The following is a 22324-nucleotide window of genomic DNA, read 5'->3' on the forward strand; positions in this document are numbered from 1 at the left end:
GATGAATGAGTTGGAAAAGAGTGGGTAGCCTCCAGACTGGAAGAGAGATGACTCATATAATAAGTTGAAACTTTGTTTTTGTTTCGTAAAATATTCTATAATAAGAGCCTCTCTGTCTGTCATATGTGATACTGTTTACCTCCTTTATTTACTATCAGAAAATACAGAAAGCTGGGCAATTGCACACGCCTATAATCCCAGCGGCTTTGGAGACTGAGACAGAGGGATTGCCTCAGCAATTTAGTGAGGCCCTAAACAACTAGTGAGACCCTACCTCTAAATAAAATGCAAAATGGGCTGGGGATGTGGCTCAGTGGCCAGTGCCCCTGAGTTCAATCGCTGGTACCCACCCCCACAAAAAAAGAAAGAAAAGAAATCCAAATGGGAAAGAATGAAAACATCAGAGGGCCTCTGAGCTTGAATCATCTAGTTTAGTCTCCTCTTTCAGGACCTTAGGCCTAGGGAGGTAAAGGCATGTATGTGCCCAAGGTCACAGAGAAATTCAGGGGGAAGCAAGTCCTATCTCGACTCCCAAGCCAGCACTCTTAAAATCAGCACTCTTAAATTTTTAGACTTTTACTATATTTACTTTTTTGTAATGTTCTAGTTTAGATTTGTAGTGTCCCCCAGAGTCTCATGTGTCAGACTCAGTCACCATCCTGGAACATTATTGATAGATCATGGAAATGTTAGAAGGTGGAGCCTACTGAAAGGAAGTTAGATCATTGGGGATGTGCCTTTGAATGAGTACATTAGGACCTCTGCTCCTTCTTTTCTTTGCTTCCTGACCTTGAATTGAGCAGGTTGCTCAGCCACTTGCTCCCCACCTGTGCTTCACCACAGAGCCAAAAACGTCAGAGCCACCTGACCATGGACTGAGCCTCTGAAAGCATAAGCCAAAATAAATCTTTCCTCCTTTTAAGTCATTTACCTCAGGTATTTTGCCACAATGATGGAAAGATGACTAACAGAGGAAATGTATACCAGGATACCAGGAGTGGAGCCACTGCTTTAATTATACCTGACAGTGTGGTTCAGAAACCTTTGGAATTGATTTGTAGGAGGAAATTGGAGACGTTCAGAGAAGCAGACTACGACTACAGAAAGCTTAGAACTATGTAAGCAGAGCTCAATGGGGGATTCTAGTTGGAGCTCAGGAGACAGGATGCTGAGAGGAATGTGAACAGTAAAGACTGTACTGATGAAATTTCAGATGGAAATGAAGGCTCTATTGGGAATTGGGCTAGAGGCCATTCATGTAATATGCTGACATAGAACTTGTCTACATTTTGTCCAGACCCTGAGACTTTATGAGAACCTGAGTTGAAAGGTCATGGACTAATTAACCTGGAAGAGGAAATTTCAAGGCCACACAGCATTTGGGCTGTGGTATGAGTTATTTCTAGCTTGCTTTTAGCTAAATTTATAGTGAGAATTAGGAGCAAAAAACAGAGTGTAAAGATTTTAAAAACTCACAGTTCGGCCAAAAAAAGGAGTCCACTGTGGCCAGGAAGGGTGCATTTGCTGAAGAGATTAGTGCTTTTAAAAAGAAAAGCTGGACATGGTGATGCACGCCTATAATCACAGTAGCTCAGTAGGCTGAGGCAGGAGGCTTGCAAGTTCAAAGTAAGCCTCAGCAACAGCGAGGTGCTAAGCAACTCAGTGAGACCCTGTCTCCACATAAAATACAAATAGGGCTGGGGATGTGGCTCAGTGGTTGGGTACCCCTGAGTTCAATCCCCAGTACACACACACACACACACAGTACTCTGCACTGGGGTAATAGGAAAGATGCCTTGGGTGTATTTCAGGAATAAAGACCACATCCACCTTAGGCTCCAAGACTTTCATTTGAGAAGACAGCCATGGAGGAACCCTGATTGCACAAGGCCTCAGGAACTGCTTCCCTGGAATTTGTTTCTGGTGTTCAGCCATCCACTCAGAGGCTGCTGCAGCCATGGCCCCAGTGGGCCTGGCTAGTGCTCACACCTGCAGCAGACCTCGGCATCATCCATCTATGCTGATTTTACAGACATGGAGTATGCAAGAGTTCTGGGGTAGTGGAGTCTAAAACCAAGATTTCAAAGGAAAGTTTGTAAAGCCAGGCAATGTGTGACTGGGGCAGTCCCTACAAGTAGCGCCTGAGAGGATGATAAGAAGCTGTGAGAGTGAAGACAAAGCTGCATGGAGACTCCAGAATATCAGAGATGCCAGAAATGTAGAACACCTGCTAAAGGAAGCCATAGGCAGCAAGCAAAGCCAGCCCAAGCAAATGGCCTTGTGGGCTTCACCCAGCAAGTTCATAGGGGCAGAGCTACCAAAGTTCTTAAAGGCCCACATCCCTCCACTGTGTGCCCCAGATGCTAAACATGGAACTACAGTATTTTAAGTTTGCCCTGCTGGGTTTCATTCTTGCTTTGGTCAGGTTTCTCTTTGTTATTTTCCTTTTTCTTCCTTTGTAAATAGGACTGTTTACCCTGTGCACCCATTGTATGTTGGAAGTATATAACTTGTTTTGTTTTGTTTTTACAGGGGCTCATAGTATCTGGGAAGAGACTAGATTTGGACTTTTGAGCAAGGCTGAAACTGTTAAGACGTTGGGGACTCTTGGAGATGGACTGAATGCATTTTGCATTGTAAGATGGACATAAGTCTCTGGGGGCCAGGGGTAGAATGTTACAGTTTGGATCTGGAATGTCCCTCAAAAGCTATGTGTTGAAAGCTTGGTCCCCAGCCTGTGCCACTGTTGGGAGGTGGATCCTAGTGGAAAGAATTTAGGTCACTGGGTGCATGCCTTTGAAAGGGGATATCGAGACCTTGTCCTCTCTCTGTCCCTGTTTCTTTGTCTTTCTCCCTCCCTCACCACCCCTTCCTGCTTCTTAACACCATGAGGTGAGTAGTTATATTTCCACCATGTGCTTCCTGCCATGAAGTTCTGCCTCACACAGACACATAAACAATGGAACCAGCTGACCATGGACTGAAAAACCTCTGAAACCGTGAGCTAAAATAAAAATTTCCTCCTAGTAAGTTGTTTACCTCAGATATTTTCTCACAGTGACAAAAAGTTAATTGACAGTTGGCAGGAAAAATCAGTTTTGTGGCCCGTGTCTGTTTTATATGTTCAACATAAACTACCCATTCCTACCTCTCGATAAGCACTCTAGCAAAGTTCTAGAAGAATAAGTGGGACTAGAAATACTGTTTCAGGCATTTGGGGAAAATACAATATGCCACATTGTCTTTCACCAATTCATTTTGGGGTACATGTGTGTATATTTAAATCCTGTATTTATGTGAACAGTAGGTCTGAAATGAAATTTTTCAGGGGCTGGTATGATATAGGAGTCATACTGTGGTATGTTAATTGCAAAGGAATGAAATTCTTCACCCTTTCAAGATTCATTTATAATGCCAAAATATTGGCTCTCCTTTTAAGCATATCTTTGTCTTTACAGTTCATCAATCCAATAATTTTCCTTACATACGTCAAACTCCCAGCATGGTTCACCCTCTCCCCATGCACAGCAGTTTAGATGAAAAGCATATTCAATTCAGAGGACACAACCCTCTTTGTTCTTTTGATGGTTTCTGAAAGATTCAGATTGCAACTGTTCTTTGAAGATGTGTATTTTTACTGAAAACAAATGCCTTTCTGTTATCTATGAATGTAAGGGTTTCTTCTTCTTTTGGTTTTGATGTGTCTATTCATCTTTTTAAAAACTGACACAGGACTATATTAAAAAACATTAAGCTTAAATTGGCTAATTCCAAAGAACTAGTGTCTTTTTTTAAATCTTGAATTGCTATTTATTATAAATTTTAACAAGTGCTATTTTTCCCTTAAGTTGCCATTCATTGCACTCCCTCGTGCTGCATTGAATGGTCTTGACTGGTCACGAGGTAAGACTTGGAGATGGGGTGTATGAAAACCCAACAGCATCCAGAGGAGTCATTTTAAATGACCATGTCATTCTCCTGATAAGCACCTCCAGTAGCTACCCAGATAGACCCAAATTCCTCCTCAGCCTGCAGGACCTGGGTGACACTGCCGCCTCCCTCCCCTGAGTTGGAGTCTTGCTAGCCTTTGATGTTTTTAATTTTTTTAGTTCTTCAAACATGCCAAAACTGTGTAGTTGGTTGATACCAGTTCTGACTATTGACTGATATATAACCATCACAAAATTTAATGGCTTAAAACAATAATCACTTATTTTATTTAGTGACATATCTGCAAGTCAGGCAATATAAAGTGGGTAAGGCTTGTCCTTGACCCTCACCTTAGGCGGGGCAGTTCATCTGAGGCTGTGGGACTCAAGTTCACAAGGATTCATGCAGAAGCCTGACGAGTTGGCTCTGTTGTCATTGAGGAGCTGACTGGGGCTGAGGGTTGGAGGCCATAGTTTCTTACCATGGGAGCTCCCACACATAGCCTGCATTTCCTCAGAGCATAGTGTTCAGGTTCTACGTGTAAAAGCCCTAGAGGACAGACTTGAATGGTTTGGAAGTCATACATCATCACTTCTGCTGCATTCTGGTCTGTGAGGCAGTTGCAAAGCCCTGCCCAGGGTCAGGAAAACAGTGTAGACTTCCTCTTAATCAGGACTCTGGCAAAGTTCTAGAAGAGTAAGTGGGACTGGAAATACTGAAATACTAGAAATACATTTGGGGAAAATACAATCTACCACAGTGTCTTTCACCAATTTCTTTTTGGGTACATGTGTGTATATTTAAACCCTGTGTTTATATGAACACTGTGTAACAAGCTCTCTATAAAGGTCTTTTCTTATGTGAATACAGATTCCACATTTGTATCACAGTATTTAACACAGAGCTAATGCTTAATTTTCATACCTGTATACCTGAGTTGTTTTTTGTTGTTTAAAATAATTTTTTTAATTTGTTCTTTTTAGTTATATACATGACAGTAGAATGTATTTTGACATATCATACATACATGGAGTATAACTTCCTATTCTTGTGGTTGTACACAATGTGGAGTTATACCAGTGGTATATTCACATATGAACATAATAAAGTTATGCTCATTCTACTGTCTTTCCCATTCCCGTTCCCTTTCTCTTTCTCTCTCTTCCCTCTGTCCAATCTGATGAACCTCCACTCCTCCCTCCTCACCACCTAATGTGAGTCAGCATCCGAATATCAGAACAATCGGCCTTTGGGATTGGCTTATTTCACTTAGCATGATAGTCTCCAGTTATATATTCATGAGTTTTTGAAATTTGCAAAGATATCAATAATTGGATCAACAATTTTCAAAGAATTAACACCTCTACAGTTATATCTTAAAATCACACTGTACATAATTTAGCACTTTTTAATTTTTCAGGAATCACTTTAAAATCTTTTAAGTTCTTGCAGCTCCATTGTATGAATTTCATACTCAGAGAAAATGTAAAATTCTGGTCATCCACACCATCTAGGGTATAAGCGAGAAAGGTGGTATCTTTGCTTTTAGCAGAGTGGTTATCTTCAGATAACATATTAGAACCCTAGGGTGACAGACTTGAGACTCATGTGAAGATTAGAAACCACATCTTGTCTTGGGGTGATTTGTTATGTGGGAATGGACAATAGAAGGCTTGACAAGGACATAAGGCTGAAGCAGGGAGAGTGGGCCCTCCTCTTCAGGAATAGCAGCCTCCACAGCAGTCCTCAAGCACCTCCATGTCACTTCTAGGCCGTTTTGCACAATACGACATTTTAGACTATTCTAACTTCATTTCTATCTATCTTGCCATTTGTAAAGCAATTTTGTTGACAAACCGTGTGTTCCTTCTGTGATAATGTGAGCAGTTCTGAGTTTCACTGGGCATCAGGGTTACAGCTCATCACTGCCCCTCACCTCACAAGCTCCCAGCCAGCCCTCTTGTTAGCTGGTCTGAAATCAGGTGCCTGCTTCTAGTCCAGGGTACGGTGGCCAGAGGGTAGGTAAGGAATGGCCAGGTGCATTTCCCCTCAGCTGGGGCTATGTACAGTCTGGCCTTCTAGAGAGGCTGGCCAGTGCTGGGACTGGACAGTCTGTGAGAGGACATAGTTTTTACTTGATAGGGAGCAGGTATTTTAAGTGCAGCATAATGCAGCTCACTGTGGCTCTCACTTCCTTTGTGAGAAAAATTGAGAACCAGGCACAGCTGCACCTAATCAGAAACCACACGGACTAAGCTCCTTCCCCAAGTCTGATTCAACCAAAAATACACTTCATTTCCTGCCTCTGTGTTATGGTCAAGATTACCATTTGCTTCCTGAATTTTAGACTCACAGTTCACAAAAGCATGTCACAACCGTTAGTCATTATTTCAGTATATTTTTTTCCATGAAAATTACTTTATTCATTTTCCACTGTCCTGCACTTTGTTCTGCCATCTGGCAACCACTTCTTTCACTTATAAAAATCACTGTACCACCATTATTTGATTTCCCCCTTATTTCAGTTTCATGAGCAGTTCATTATCAATCATCAGGAGAAAACAACTTTAGAGACCACCCAGTCACCTTGCAATCCCAGTGATTTGTGATGCTGAGGCAGGAGGATCTTAAGTTCAAGAGCATCCTCAGCAACTTAGTGAGAACCTCAACAGTTTAGTGAGGCCATCTCAGAATAGAGAGCATGAGAGGAGAAAGGGAAAAAAAAGCTCAGAGAAGGTGTGTGAACTTTGGGTGGAATATGGATCCAGCAAATGCTTACAAGTTTCTTATTGAGTAGAGTAGTTCCACCAAATCTGTATTTAGGAGTGGCTTTTCTCAGGCTGAACAGAATCATCTTGACATAAAGCATTGATATGCATTTTTAAAATATTTGGGTCTCCCTAGGGTCTGGGGCAGGGAAGCAGAATAGACTTGGACTACCACATCCGGCCTGCCAGCTCACTTTTTCTGGCAAAGTCTGCACTGGGAGGGCAAGGGGGACAGTCATCTGTGGGAGAGGTCCTGCTCCTGCTCCTGCTCCTGCTCCAGGGGAACTTCCCAGGGCACAGGGATCTCAAGGCTTCCTTAGGAATTCTGAGTCATGCTGCTTATTTCCTGAAAATGTGACTCATTCCCGGCATTTTCAAGGGAGCAGTGAGTTAGCAGGGGCTGGGGACGGCTTTGCTTCTTTCCCAGTTGGCATAGTCCATATGCATTCTGCACATGAGCAAAGAGGACACAAGAAGGTTTAAGTAAGTTGTCAAGGTCTACCCAGTGAAGACTGAACAGAGAGGCCATGTATTTAAACCCTGTCAGACTGATAGTATCCATGCTCTTAATTGTCCAAAAACCAGATGAGGGTTTGGAAGACTACACAGCCAGAGAATGGGGAGAGAAATTCATATTTTATGTAAGTCTGTGTTTTTCTAGCATACACTCTTTTGTTGTTGCACCAGGATTGAACACAGGGGCTCTCAAAAATTGAGCCAATCCCCAGCCCTTTTTTTTTTTTTTTTTTTTTAGATGACAGGTCTTGACTAATGTTGCTGAGGCTGGCTTTGAACTTGTTATCCTTCTGCCCCAAGCTGCTGGGATTACAACTGTGTGCCATCACACCCAGATCTAGCATATACTTTTTTTTTTTTTTAGTTGTAGTGGACACCTTTGTTTTTATGTGGTGCTGAAAATCGAACCCAGTGCCTCACATGTGCAAGGCAAATGCTCTACCACTGAGCCACAACCTCAGCTCCCATGTACTGTTTTAATAAACAACAACAACAAAAAGAGATAAAACTAAATAGCTACAACATTTAAGAGGCAAATAAGACTAATTATCCATTCTGCACTTAAAATTTTATCTGCAACAGTTATGAGGCACAGAATAAAAATCCTTTAAAAATGCCTTTGAAACACTGCTTACAAATCATATAGAAATCAATGGCCTAAAAATGTCTTCACCATACTGAATATAATTTTGCATCTAGAACTAATATCCTGTGAAGCCCCTCTGCAGCTTCATGGGCACTCCAAAACCACCTGCTGAATGACTAAATGCTTGACCAAAGTGGGCTTACCTCTGGGGCAGTTCCTGACACTTAAATTTATGGGGTGCTTTGCCTCCCTACAAAGGAGACACCCTCTGTGGGACTGCAAACAAATGGAATTATACCAGCGTCACTGTGTCCTGCACAGTTGAACAGCTTTCCCAAAGCTAACATGCAATTTAAGAAGGCCCCTGGAATCCCTGGATGAGATGTGCTGTGTGCTGTACAGAAAAATTGTTACTCATTCCTCCCCCTCACTGCGCCTCTCTTCAACATTTTCCATTCCCCACCCCAGAGTGCTGCACTTTCTCTCCAGTTATTCCAAGTTCTGCCTACACATTCATTTACTGACAGAAAAGCAGACGAGAGGAAAACTTTTCTATTTTAAAAAGCGGTTTCCAGTTCTGTGTTTCTGATGTTGCTGATGGCTCTGGCATTGCCATTTCATCTGGATAGAGTTCAGCTGACCAGAACAAAAAAGGTCCCCACAGCAGCCCTCTCTTGCTCTTGAGAGTTTGTTTCTTATTTTAGAGAACATTCAAAGCTTGTGAAATATTTACACATCTGTGTGTCACTTGATTAAATAAAATATCAACTGACGTTTATTTTTTGTTTTGGCTCTTAAAACCAATTGTGTACTGAGAGATGTGCTAGAGGAAGACGTGGCTTGAAAAGACAAATGTTAATAGAAAATACCAGGGGCTGGGGTTGTGGCTCAGTGGTAGAGCACTTGCATAGCATGTGTGAGGCACTAGGTTCGGTCTCTGGCACCACATAAAAATAAAAAAACAAATAAAATAAAGGTATTGTGTCCATCTACAACTAAAAAAAAAATTAGAAAATACCAGAAAACATCTCAAGCACTGACGTGTAGGAGGAAGAAGGGAACCTGCCTCTCCCACCTCTTCCCACAGTTCCCAGGTGGGATCTGGTGCCCCATAAGTGGGTGGCAACCCCCAGGGGGAGGTGTTCCTATGTACATGCTCTGTGGCCTGTGGAGGGGCGGGGCTGCCATGTGACAGCCAGCGCCCACTCACAAATCACACACTTGTCCTAGTTCTTCTCATACAACCGCCCTTAGAGAACCACTGTCACCAGACCAGAGGACAGTCCTCACTTCTTCAGGAAAGAGTGGTCATTCTCCCAGCCAAGCTGGTCAGAAGATTCCAGGCCTGAGGTCAGAAACAGAGGAAAGATATAGGAAGTGCTGAAGTTGCCCCACAGGTGAAACTCCAATATCCCAATGGCCTCTGTGATCTCCTGCCCACAGGTGTGGACGCCAAGACCCCCACACTTGACCAGGGCGCACACTTGGATGTAGAAAGTGCCATTCACAGTGTGGAAGCCATCAAAGACCCCCAGGGTATACATCTCTTGGGACAGGGTGGGCCTGTCATATAGCAAATGGCAGCAGAGGCTGTTGGAACAGACTTGGAGATAGCCTTCCTTTCCCCAGATGGGGACCAGGGTAAAGTTGTCATACATCATCTCAGAGTGAAAGGTGGGAGGATCATCCATGTTCCACTTGGCAGCTTTGCAATGGACTTCCTGAGCATCCTTCTCACAATATGGCTCACCTGACACGATTTTTAAAAACCTACTGTGGGAAGGGTCTGTTTTACCTGTTGTGTTCTCCGTACCAGCAAAACCCAGTGGATTTTTGGCTACCTGGGCAATGATAAGGTGACTTTTGGGGCTTTCCATGTCATGGTACCAGAAGGACTTGAGAGGGGTGTGTATGTCACTCCCTGTCATCCCCAGAGATGGGTGGTGGATGTTGGCTGCCAGGACATTGACACCAAAGGCCAAATGGCAAAGGCTTTCTGAATCTTGATGGCCGCCAAGAGCAGGAGCTAGTTCATCCAGGCACTCGGGTACACCACATGCTTCACCTCAGGGTCTCTCAGCAGTCTGACGGCAGGGTCGAAGAACAGTATGTCAAAGCAGGTGAAGATGCCAAACCTGCCAGCAAAGGTGGTATCGAAAGTGACGTGATCCACTTCAAGAGGGGTATCAAAAGCTGCCTCGAAGTAGAGATTGTGTTTTCAGTAGCGGTCAACAAGGGTTCCATTATTGCTGAAAATGACATTTGTGTTAAACTGGTATCTCCCATCATTTGGGCACCCTGGGTCATTGCTATGACATGGCTATTTTGTCCCAAGGTTGGCCACTAAGAACATCTCTCCCTTGATGGCCATGTAACTGAGGCACTGGAGGACCTTGGAAGGGTGGGCGGAAAAGAGCATAAATGTGGATTTTAAATATTCTGCCTTTTATCTCATATTTTTAATAAAAAATTCTTCATTAGGTCCATAATATATAACAGCTCTCATAAGTCAATAGAAAAAAAATCACCACTGAAAACATGCAAAGGAGATGAACAGGTGATTCAGGAAGAACAAAATAAATGGCCAAGAAATAGCTGAAAAGAAGCTGAACCACATGAGTTACAGGGAAATGCAAATTAAAATAACAATGAGATATTTTTCACCTTCATTAGATTGGCAAAAATTCTAAAAGTCATACTATTTGCACTGACCAAAGGATGGGAAAACGGGCCTTACTATTATTGGGGATGGAAAGTGAAAAACCTCTTTAGGGAGAAGTTTGATACTTTTTTTTTTTTAACATAATACCTTTATTTATTTATTTATTTTTATGTGGCTGAGTATTGAACCCAGTGCCTCACACGTGCTAGGCAAGTGCTCTGCCACTGAACCACAGCCCTAGCCCAATTTGGTACTCTTTAATTTTAAATTTGCACAGCCTTCAAGAAATGTCATTTCTAGGAATTTTATCTTACAGAAAAACTTCTATATGCTTACAAAAACTTTTACCTTTTTACTTCTGTTTGGCTTGTTTAATAAGTTTATGTTCATGTATTTCTTGTGTAGATAATAAATGGAAAGATCCGTTGATGGAAAATGCCTAATACCACCAGACAGTCTTTTAGCTGAATGAATATATGGCACATGGAATTTGGGTTTGATTTTTCAGGTCCTTGGGTCTCCTTTAGATCTCAGTTAGCATGCTTGGCTTTCGGGTGCTAGCTTGGTTCATCTCCCCATGCCCTCAGCCTGCTGAAGAGGAAAACTAAGGTCCTCACGTAACTCTGTGTCATTGAAACAGTGGGGCTCCAGGCACAGGTTCCACTTGAATAGCTGGGGGAGATGGCATGAAGTCCAAAAATGGGTAAATGGACGTTCTTGTGAAGCTGAAGCTGTGGATGCCATCTTCTGGAAACACTATGATCTGCACGCCCTGCAAGTCAGAACAGCACAGTGTAGTCTGGTATCAGACATCGAGAAGCACCACTTCATTCATTAGCTCACACCCTGGGCAACCACCGAGGCGTTAACTGTACCAGAGCCAGAGATACAGAGCTGGTGGCTGGACTTTCATCAGGGATCCTAGTGCTGGGGATGCTGGCTTGCTTAGTCCAACCCTAAAGGCACAAAGACAAAGTCCTCCAGGAACATGCATCATTTGTGCCTGAGTGTGTCAGGGAAGGAGGGTGAGTAAGCTGCTGAAGGAGCAGAATTTTACTCGGCAGGCCATTAGAAGGGGTCTGGAGTACTCAGTGGTGAAATAGGAGGTGGAGCTAATTACAAAGGGCCTCAAACGTTGGACCCATTAACAGATGAGGTGCCTCTCTACTCCAGTAGTTCTCAACTTCATTCTGTTCTAAATCAGTCAGGGAACTGGGTTTGTTTTGTTTTGTTTTTGGTATTAGGGAATAAACCCAGGAGTGTTTAACCACTGAGCCACATCCCAGCCCTTGTTATTTTTTGAGACAGGGTCTCACTAAGTTACTATGGGGCCTTGCTAAGTTGCTGAGGCTGGCTTTGAACTAGTGATCCTCCTGTCTCAGCCTCCCTAGTCACTGGGATTACAAGTAGTTGGGGAACTTCTGAAAAACCAGTGATCCTGGGGCCTGCCCCTAAAAAGTCTGATTCAATTAACTATGGATGGGGTCCTGGCAACAGCGTTTGTTTAAAGGACCCCCAGGTGATTCTAATGTGCAGCCAAGGTTGGGACCAATGGGTAAGAGTCAAGTGTGTTGATTTCAACATGGAAATGAGGACTCACTTGAAATCTCAGTTCCCAACTGGGAATTAGTAGGCTCACATTAGGACTCTGGCACCTTACAGGCCTTCTCCCACACCTGGGGGCACCCTGAGTTCCCTGTGATGTCTGCAGCAACCTAACAAAATACAAACGGGTCAACCCTCAGCTCTCAGCACCAGGGCCTCATTCTGCTGTTGCTCTCCATTCACGTGGATTAAAACATCAAGCCTAGGGCTGGGGCTCAGCAGTAGAGCACTCACCTAGCACGTGCGAGGCCCTGGGTTCAATCCTCAGCACCACATAAAAATAAATAAGTAAAATAAAGGTATTGTGTCTAACTAAAAAATAAGTAAAAAATAAAAATAAAAACATCAAGCCTAGAACACAGCCCCTGTGCAGAAGGTGGACAAGGTTGGTGGTTCTAGAAGGTGTGAAAATCTAACACAGCAAGCAAGTCTGAGACACTTATTTCTGAAGTGCACTGGAAACTCTGTTTTGTTTTCTGGTTATAAAAGCTTCAAAGTTTAACTGTAGAGAATTCAGAAAAATGAAGAATTTACAACCCTAGCCAGGGGCAGTGGTGCACACTTGTAATCCCAGTGACTCAGGAGGCTGAGGCAGGAAGCTGACAAGTTCAGGAACAGCCTGAGCAATTTAGTGAGACCCTATCTAAACAAAAAGCATGTGTGTGTGTACACACATATCTCCATATCCATTTGTAATGCCCACATTAAGAGGACACCATACTTCCTCCTTTGTTATTGGATATTTGAATTGTTTCCAACTTTTTATGATAAAAAGAAAACTCTGGTGACCATCTGCATACAGCATACTCAAAACATTTACTTAATGAGGTTTGTACACAAGTCTTAGAATCCTTGAATGTTTCTTTTTTTTAAGTTTTTGCATTTTTTAACATTTTTTAGTTGTAGTTGAACACAATACCTTTATTTTGCTTATTTATTTTTATGTGGTGCTGAGGATCGAACCCAGGGTCTCTCACATGCGAGGTGAGCACTCTGCCATTGAGCCACAACCCCAACCCAAATCCTTCAATGTTTCTTTAGAATGAAGTTTTATAAGTTAAATTTCTGGGTTAAAGAGTATGAAAAATTATATTTTTTTTTCCTTTTTGGTGCTGTAGATCAAACCCAAGGCCTTTCACATGCAAGGCAAGCCCTCTGCTACTAAGCTATATCCCCAGTCCCAATTTTAAGTTCTTACCAACACACATTGTCAAATAGCTTTCCAGAAAGGTTACACTAAGGTATACGACCTGCAGCACAGTGAGACTGGCCATACCCTACCAGTTGATTGTATAAAGAAAAATTACTGCAATTTTAGAAGTAAAGCAAGATGAAGAATGAGTGCTTTTCTAAATTATACTGGAGTATTGATTAACAGGATCACTTAAGGCTTATTTATCTAGAGAATATACCACTATTATTTAAAAAATGACCCCAGGGACTGGGGTTGTGGCTCAGTGGTAGAGTGCTTACCTAGTATGTGTGAGGCCCTGGGTTCTATCCTCGGCACTACATAAAAAGATAAATAAAACAAAGGTATTGTGTTCATCTACAACTAAAAAAAAAAAAAAAAGTTTTTAAAAAGATGATCCCAGCAGCTAAGGCTGTGGCTTAGTGGTACAGCGCTTGCCTGGCTGTGTGTGAGGCACTGCCAGCACCCCATATACATAAGTATAATAAAAGTCTACCAACAACTAAAAAAACAATATTTTTTAAAAGATCATCCCAAAGATTACAATTGTGTTGTCCTATATGATTTTAGTCAGTTTTGTATCTATTAGCAGATTCATTTCACTATTCCATGGGCTGCTGATAGATACATTTTCATTCCTCATATTCTCCTTTGAACTAGCTTTACCATGTTACTGGTTACTTCATTAGTTAATGAGTTAAATAAATACTTTGTTCATTTATATTTGTAGGCATGCTTTCACTGGGCATGGTGGCACACATCTGTAATCCCAGCAACTCAGGAGGCTGAGGCATATTTGAGGCCAGTCTCTGCAACTTAGTAAGATCCTTTCTCAAAATAAAAATAAGGACTAGGAACTTAGCTCAGTGGTAGAGCACCCCTGGGTTCAATCCCCTGTACCAAAAAAAAAAAGGTCATACTTTAACTTTTTGAAATTTATGTGTAAACAGATATTTTCCTTAATGCAAATCAAAATTTTGAGAGCACTGGATGGTTCCTTATGGATTTTTATATACATATTAGATTAATACAAAAATTAAATTGCAATCCCTGAGTACACAGCAGCCAGGAATGAGGCTAGGAACTAAGCCTGAGCTGGGCAGAACTTTGGGTATGATGTGACAAGCTGTCAGCACTCCTGATGAACATCACCAGCCATTTTCTGATGATAGACTTTGCTGAGATCAAGAATTCCCTCTAAGGAATGAAGGAAGGTCACCAACCCAAGTGCCTGACCAGCTAATCATCTGTAAACTCCTATTTCCCCGAGTGCCTCCGCGAAGAGAGCAACACTTCAGTTGGCTTGTTTAGGAACCTGTGCCCTTAAAGCAAATCTGATGGACAACTCTGACACATGCTCCCCATCAGTTTGTCTAAGCAGCTGCTTTAACACACGCAGCCATGTAGAGCAGCTGAGCAACCAGTGAGCACCAAAGGGATCCTCTGATAGCTCCATCCCTGCCCCTGGACCACTAATAATGCAATGGTGTCTTGCAGCCTGTGCAGTCTCCTCAAAACCATGGCACCAGTTTCCATTAAAACTGGAAAGCTGGGGAATCCTACTCACAATCTCTGGGATTCAGTGTTGCATCTACTGAATGTCCCAGGACGGTCTTGGGAACAGGATGGAGAAGTAAGAGAGGGTGAAACTGAGGTGCTAGACTCAGTGCAGTGGAGCAAACACCTCCACCCAAGGAATGCTGCCCTTGACTGGATCGGGGGCAGCAGGTCGTCTGTGGGCATGGCTGGGATTTTTTTTTTTTTACACTGACTTCAGCAGAGACATAAATGAGGTATGTACCAAATGTGTGAATGACGTGCAGGAAACTGATATGTGGGAGGTCAAGTAAAGATCCCTAAATCACCCTCAGGCTGGAATGATGACATTTAATGACATTAGTGTGAAGGCTTGCTCTTGTGCTCAATCAGCTTCCTAAGTACAGGAAATAATGGCAGCACATGTGTCTGTGTGAGAGAAGGGCACCGGAGTTTTAGTTGACAGCAAGAGCTCTTTGAATCCACAGAGAGAAACCACTGCCAAGTTTGCAGGGGACAAGGTCTGGAATGAGGAAGGTGAGAGTGTCCTGCAGCCTGCACTGTCAGCCAGCACCTGGAGAGCAGCACACAGCTGTGAGCACAGGGCTGGAGACGGAAGCCCCCAAGGAACTGGGAATAACAGCCTGGGGGTAAGATTCTGGGGGCCGTTGCAGCCAGTCTCAAAAGATGGCACTGTGGTAAGGGACTTGGGCTCTTCTCTTAGCTCCAGGACAGAACTGTGGTAGCCATTATAGTGCTACTCACTGAAAGGAAGGCCTATCCAGAAGTTCCCACCACTGGACGAGTGGACCTACGAACAGTGTGTTCTGGGCCCCTGAAGGTGTTCAAGGAGAAACGAGTCAGTTGGGACAAAACGCAGTGTGTCACCCATCAGAAGCTCCCTTCCTATATCAGCTATGTGTACATACACATACATATCCTGTGTGTGTTATAGCACAGGAGTTTTCTTCCCCTGGAGGCAGAGCAGGACCTTCTGAAGCAGCAGAACTTGTCCAGGGTTAAAGCCCAATCTCCTCTGATTATGGGTTTCCCAGAAGGGAATTGCTCACTTCTGACACTGACATTCCCCTCTGCCCTACGGGGCACCTCTCCTCCATCCTCAGGCTTCCTGGCAGGAGAGGAATGAGGCCAAGCAGTAAGCCTTTACAAAGGCTGGCACTGACCTGCCGTTTGTCTTGGAGTGAGCTCTGTCTGGGCGAAGGTCTCCGACTGTTCAGTCTGGCATAAGAGATGGTGAGCCCCAGATAATCTGCAGGCATCAAGTGGCAGTTCTTTGGACATTTGACTATTTCAGGTGATCTGTGAAAGCCTCATAGTGTGGGAGTTCATTATAGTTGGCAGTTTTCAAATTTTTCTGCATAAGAGAATCCCCAGGGAGCCTTAAAAAAATATTTCCCAGTGCCCCGGTGGTACATGCCAGCTCCTCATGAGGTGAAAAGATCATAAGTTGAAGACCTGTACAACTTAGTGAGATTCTGTCTCAAAAAAATTTTAAAAATTGGCAGGAGTAGGGGGTTGGACTGAGGATACAGCTCAGTGGTAAAGCACCCCAGGTTCAATCCCCCAGTACTGAAAATTTTTTAAAAATAAATAAAATGCCCAGATCATACCCCATCCAGACGAATTATATAGCAGATTCTCAGGAGCCCAGGCACCCACATTTGTTAACAACTGGCCCAGGCATTCCTGTGCACAGCCATATGGAGAATCTGTAACTGAGCCTAGAGCTTCTCAAATTTGAGGGACAGAAGCATCACCTGAGGATCTTGCTAAAATGCAGATTCTGATTTGGTGGGGCTTGAAATTCTGCTTTTCTAACTGAGTGCTGCTGATGCCACAGGACCACGGACCATTCTCCAAATAGCAAGACTCTAGCCACCTACGTCAACTCAGGCTTACATGCTGAAATGATTTCCACAGAGATTATAGAAAGTGTAGGGCCACCCAGCCACTGCTCCAAGGTCAAAGCACACTTTGTTCTGTTCTGTGACAGGAGCCCAGGTAATAACTGAGGAGCGTTTCTTGCCTTCTGGGCTGCAGTCATCACTTGCTTTTCATAGATGTCGAGGTTCTGGTTCATGAGCTCCAAGGCCTGCTGGTGGGTAGTGAGAGCTAGAGGGTTGGGACTCAGGACTGAGTGGTGCTCATAAAGGGCTGCCATGTAATATTAAGCCCCTGGACTCCCAGGGCATCAACATAACAGACGAAGAAGAAAAGAGCAAGTTTCCTACTGGCTCCAGACAAGATACAGGCCGTAAATCTGGAATGTAATGGGGCAAGGGAAAAACAGCTGAGTACGGAATCCTGCCAAGAATCTAACGTTTGCAGCTGTGATTTATTAGTCCCAGCAATTAAACTCACTCACATGATACTGTAGCTCAAAGAGTTTGTTTCATGTTCCTGAGGAGCGTGTTTCTTTCCAAACACGTACCAAGCTACGTTTAAAATGGCTCTGTGTTCACAATCTCATTTTAGAACATTTCCAAAACAGACTTGATGTTTGCCATGATTTTCTTACCCAGTGTTCAGCAAGGCTGTAATGTGTCACTACTTTCCTAGCTGTGCAGTTAAATTTTAAGCAATAGTAATTATTCTGTTTATTGGATGTAACTCTGATGTATTTCATACTCCACCTCCTGCCCTCTGTGTACACACACACACACACAATCAGTCAAATATCTATACCAGCTATGATTGTCATGATGATCCTAATAATACAGCTCTGCTTTCCTAGCTGTAAAAACCAGAAAGATTAAAATTCTCCCTTTGGTTAGTAATGAATACAATGGAAAATGCTCCCTTTAATCAGCACAACATTCTTTATTTGAGGCCAAGAAACAGCAGACTTCTACTTAAATGCCACTTGTACTCTCTGTTATGGATAGGCAAAAAGCAAAAAGCAGTCTCCCAATCAAAGCACAGCTTTGTTTTCCTCCTTGACTTAAGAAATGCTATCATACATACTCACTTGGAAATAAAATCCTTTTTTAAAATGCAATGATCAAATAGAATTTTCTAGAAAATAGACTGGAATGTTCTAAGAGGTAAATTCCATATTGTAGTTCCTACCATAAGAGACCAGAAGTGAATGACACTTCTCTGTGTTTCCCCACTCCTCCAAGAATAGGAATGTTTACTTCTAATAGTGTGTGGTACTAAGCATTTTTAATTCTATCCTGAATTCTAGCCTGGCCTCCCAGCTCTAGCTCCTCCTTCCGCACACAGGTTGACCAGGTGGTGTGCCATGGCCAGACCACCTGCCCTATGGAGATGAGCTGGGGCTGACCAACTATTGCAGAATCCAAATTAAACATCAAGGTAACAAAGACAAATCAAGGAATCATACTGCTGTCCTTTAAAAAAAAATAACTCTTTGTCCAAATCTCAACTCCTAACTCTAGTGTTTGCAGTTGAGAACAAACTTCCTAGGTCATAATTTTTTTTTTATTTTTTTGTCCAAAGTTCTAGAAACAAATTATTTTCAGCAATAGAATATGACTAGGGATCCTCATGCAGAATTCTTGCAAAATCTAATACTTCTCAGGATGAGAAGCATTCTCCCTCCCATCCCTGCCCCATCTCAAACTGTTACTTCTTTCCCCAGGGAATAAATGTACCATCCAAACACCAAATGCCAGCATTTGATGCCATTCATCTGGGACACTGTCAACAATGTTTTCAGATAAGAACAACGAGCCTTTGAGCAGTGTTTTTTAGTAGAAACAAAAGTATAATTGATAAGCTCTCTTATCTGAATTTTGTCTCTAAAGACAAGTAAGGATAATTTAAAATGCCTCAAAAATCTATTTTCTATTCCATCTCTACTCTCATAATGATGACTGTGGAGTGGCTCTGGAGAGAACTTTCATCTTCAAAGTTATATTGACAGTATTGTTAAAGTGGAAGGCTATGGCCCCACCAGGAGACATGGAAACTGAGGCTGGGGTGGAGGCAGGTCAAGAGTTCCTGGGGCTCAGAGTGACATTCCCCCTTTCTCAACTGACAGTTCTGAACCACTCATTTGGGGACACAAAACATTTAAGAAATTTGTAATCCAGCAGCTGGGCACAGTGGTACATGCCTGCAATCTCAGCAACTTGGGAGACTGAGACAGGAAGATCATAAATTCAAGGCCACCAAGTTTGTGAGACTCAGCAACATAGCAAGACCCTGTCTCAAAATGAAAAATAAATTTTTAAAAAGGGCTGGGGATGCAGCTTTGTGGTAAAGTGCCCCTGGATTCAATCCCCAGTACAAAAGAAAGAAATTTAAAAATCTGTAATCCAGGAACATAAGGAAACTACCAAACCAGTAAGATATCACATTTCTTTCTATTTTGAGAAAATGAAATTTATATTATTTACAAAGTGAGCCTGGTAGGAGAGCAGTAAGTGGCAATCTGTGCGAGAACAAAGGTAGGTTGATAATAAGAGGTTATGCAGATTTTAACCAGGTATTCAGGCTTGAAAGATGGCAAGCTTAATAAGTTAGGAGAGAATGAATAATTACAATAAAAATAGGTACAACAGTTTGCTCTTCCCAAAGAGCGGTGAACCAGGAGACATTTTAACTAGAGCTGCAAATGCTGACTTGCCCTTTATTTGGCATCATATATATGGCCCAAGGGAAAAAAAAAAAAGAGCTGGGGCAAAGACTTTGAAGGGCTCAGCAGGCAACAAAAGTGGGGGCTGCTCAATTTTAAAGTGGCAGGATTGGAGGGGGCCGAGAAGACCCCCACATTTGACACAGGTTGCTCACAACAGTATGCACAGGTGGACTGGGGTGTCTGACTCCCAGGGAACAAGGAGCTCTGGAGTCAGAGAGGTTTTGGAAATCAAGCAAATTGACTGATCTTTAGTGATGGTTAGGACCTGGATCCTAAAGCAAATGGTGAACAGAGGTGTGCCTGGCCTGATTAAGGCAGTACAAAGTCTCCTTTATTGAAAGGCATTTGACATAGGAGACTGAACTGCAGGGGGACCTGAATGGATGCATAATTGAGGTGACGATGTGCTTGTCCTGTGTGAGCATGCTCTGCTCTCTGAGATGGAGTCCTTGGCTAAAGGTGTCCTGAAACCCACTGCCAGGAAGTGGCAGGGCCAGGAGGGCACTTGTTTCAGACATCTGCAATACCTGGCTCTGAGCCAGGCCCAGGTGTAGGCATGAGGGGATACAGCAGTGAACAGGTTCCCTCACAGAGCTCAGTCTACCTAGGGTGAAACCAAGCGTGATCAGATAAACACATGTATGTCAGATGGTGACAAGCACAAAGCAGAAATAAAGGCAGAGAAGGAGTAGGGAGGGTGGAAGAATGGAAGGGGAAAATTCTAAACACTGAGTGGGAAAGGCCTTAATGAGATGGTGATGTTTGAGCAAAGATCTGAATGGAAGGCATTCAGGTTTCTGGAATAGGAGGTTCTGGCAGAGGGCCTGAGGCTGCAAGGACAGCAGTGAAGATGGGGTCAAGGAAACTAGGTGAACAGTGAATGCCAAATGGAATCACAGAGAAGTAATAGGTCAGCCCACTGGCTTCCTAACCCCTCCCTGCATAGCTCTTGTCCTCCTCTAGATTGTCTCATTAGAAAAGCCAGTGAGAGCCAGAGAAAACCTAGGTCAATCACAGTACCTCCTCATAATCTTCTAATGACTCCCACTTTTCCTACAGAGTAAAAGCCAAGGTCCTTGCAACATGCCAACAGGAAGTATCCAGTGGATGGAAGTGATTGACAGGGTTGGAGAAAATGCTGGAATGGCATCTTTAGGTGAGCAACTGATGTTTGCAAAGCCTACAGCTCTGCTACTTGGTTCATAAGGAAAAGTTTTCCTCCAACACCAATCCTGATCAGGGAGGTTCTTTTGATCAAGGAAAAGAGAAATCAAAATTGAAATTACATAAAAATCTATTTCATAGATATTTGGTAACATGTCAATCACTAGATGTTTTTATATGTAAGGGACATTTTTCCCTACCTTGCTAAATGATTCATCTTGACAATTAGCTGTATTTCCTTCCAAGCCACACTGTTACAATGGTGTCTTTAGCAATAAAAGGATTATTAAGTCATTCTTAATAAGACAATTTCAGAGGCAGGTATATACATTTAAAACATTATATATAGACCTATTAATCTTTGTAATAAAAGATCTTGTCACACTTTACTTGCCAGGTAGAATAAAGGTTCCATGATTGGAAAGGGAAACAAGGAAAAGTAGCACAGGAAAGGTCAAATCCTGGAAAAACCCTGATGGACATGCTAAGACATCAGGAACCTGCACAGTCTATGTGTAGCTGGCATGATGCCAAAAAAAAAAAAAAAACCACTACAGTTTACTTTAAAAACTATTCTTAATGGGTGCAGTGGCTCCCAGAGGCTTGGGAAGCTGAGCCAGAAGGATCTGAGTTCAAAGCCAGCTTCAGCAATAGTGAGGCACTAAGCAACTCAGTGAGACCTTGTCTCTAAATAAAGTACAAAATAGGGCTGGGGATGTGGCTCAGGGGTTGAGTGCCCCTGAGTTCAATCCCTGGTACTCCTCCCCACAAAAAAAACTATTATAAATTTTGTGATTTCCTCATCTAAGTTCTTTTATATAGGAAATAATGTCCATCACCACCTAATTTACTTAATCTGAATGTATAGAAGAGACCTTTTATTTCCCAGAAAGCTTTATAACTGCCTCTTGTTTTCTGGTTTTCCCATCTGAATATGCTGGTCATGAGCTTGTCTGTAACAGGCCAGCTTGGACAGCTTTATTCAGACCCCTCCACCAGCAAGACTTTTGACATCAAAGTTGGAAAGGTCAAATGTGAAGACTTGGGTGACTGGTAACTGATGATGATGAAGTCAAAATCCAAGGCTGAGCACACAGGAACCATAAGTAAATTACCAAGCCACTGGGTTGAACTAATAAATTGTGCTTTCACTTAAAAAAAAAAAATACAGCTTTTATCTTCAAAAAAAAGAATGATGTACAGAAGTAACTTTGTACTATGCCTTTAAGGCTAATTTCTACTGCATTAACTAGAATAATTTATCTTAAACTAAATAAATAATCAAAGGATCTTGAAATAGTAACTTAAATATCCCTCTTCTCAAGTGGGAAATTATCTTCATAATTTAAGGAAAATAAAACTTTTTTCCTGGGCTGGGGAAGTAGCTCAGTGGTAAAGCACTTGCCTAGATGTGCAAGGCCCTAGGTTCAATCCCTCAAATTTCAAACATTTTCTTAAAATTCCAAGGTATTTTACCAAAGGTTTTTTTGCCCATGGTAATTGGATAAAAGTCATGGTCTTTTTCACATTATACAGACAGAACCCCAGCTATGTCAGCCAAGATTTCACAGGTTTGCTACTGCCACCCTGTGGATCAACTGAGTATCGCAATTCCAAGTGGGTATTTTAAGAATCACAATAGCAGAGCAAATTTTTTGTTGTTCTTTTTGTTATACCCGACAGTACAGAGCACAGAGATTCTTAAGCAATAAATAGAAATTAAAAGAAGGAAAGGAGG

General features: G+C 42.6%; 1 long non-coding RNA gene across 1 annotated transcript; it reads left to right on the plus strand.

Annotated features, from left to right (window-relative positions):
• The first annotated feature begins 275 nt into the window (after nt 1-275).
• On the plus strand, nt 276-3770 carry LOC125616249. The gene is made up of 2 exons (XR_007346859.1): nt 276-2636; nt 2893-3770. It is a non-coding gene; the product is annotated as an uncharacterized LOC125616249 (long non-coding RNA).
• Nucleotides 3771-22324: the final 18554 nt, after the last annotated feature.

The sequence above is a fragment of the Marmota marmota genome, unplaced genomic scaffold (genome assembly GCF_001458135.2).
Source record: "Marmota marmota marmota unplaced genomic scaffold, marMar, whole genome shotgun sequence".
Taxonomy (NCBI): Eukaryota; Metazoa; Chordata; class Mammalia; order Rodentia; family Sciuridae; genus Marmota; species Marmota marmota.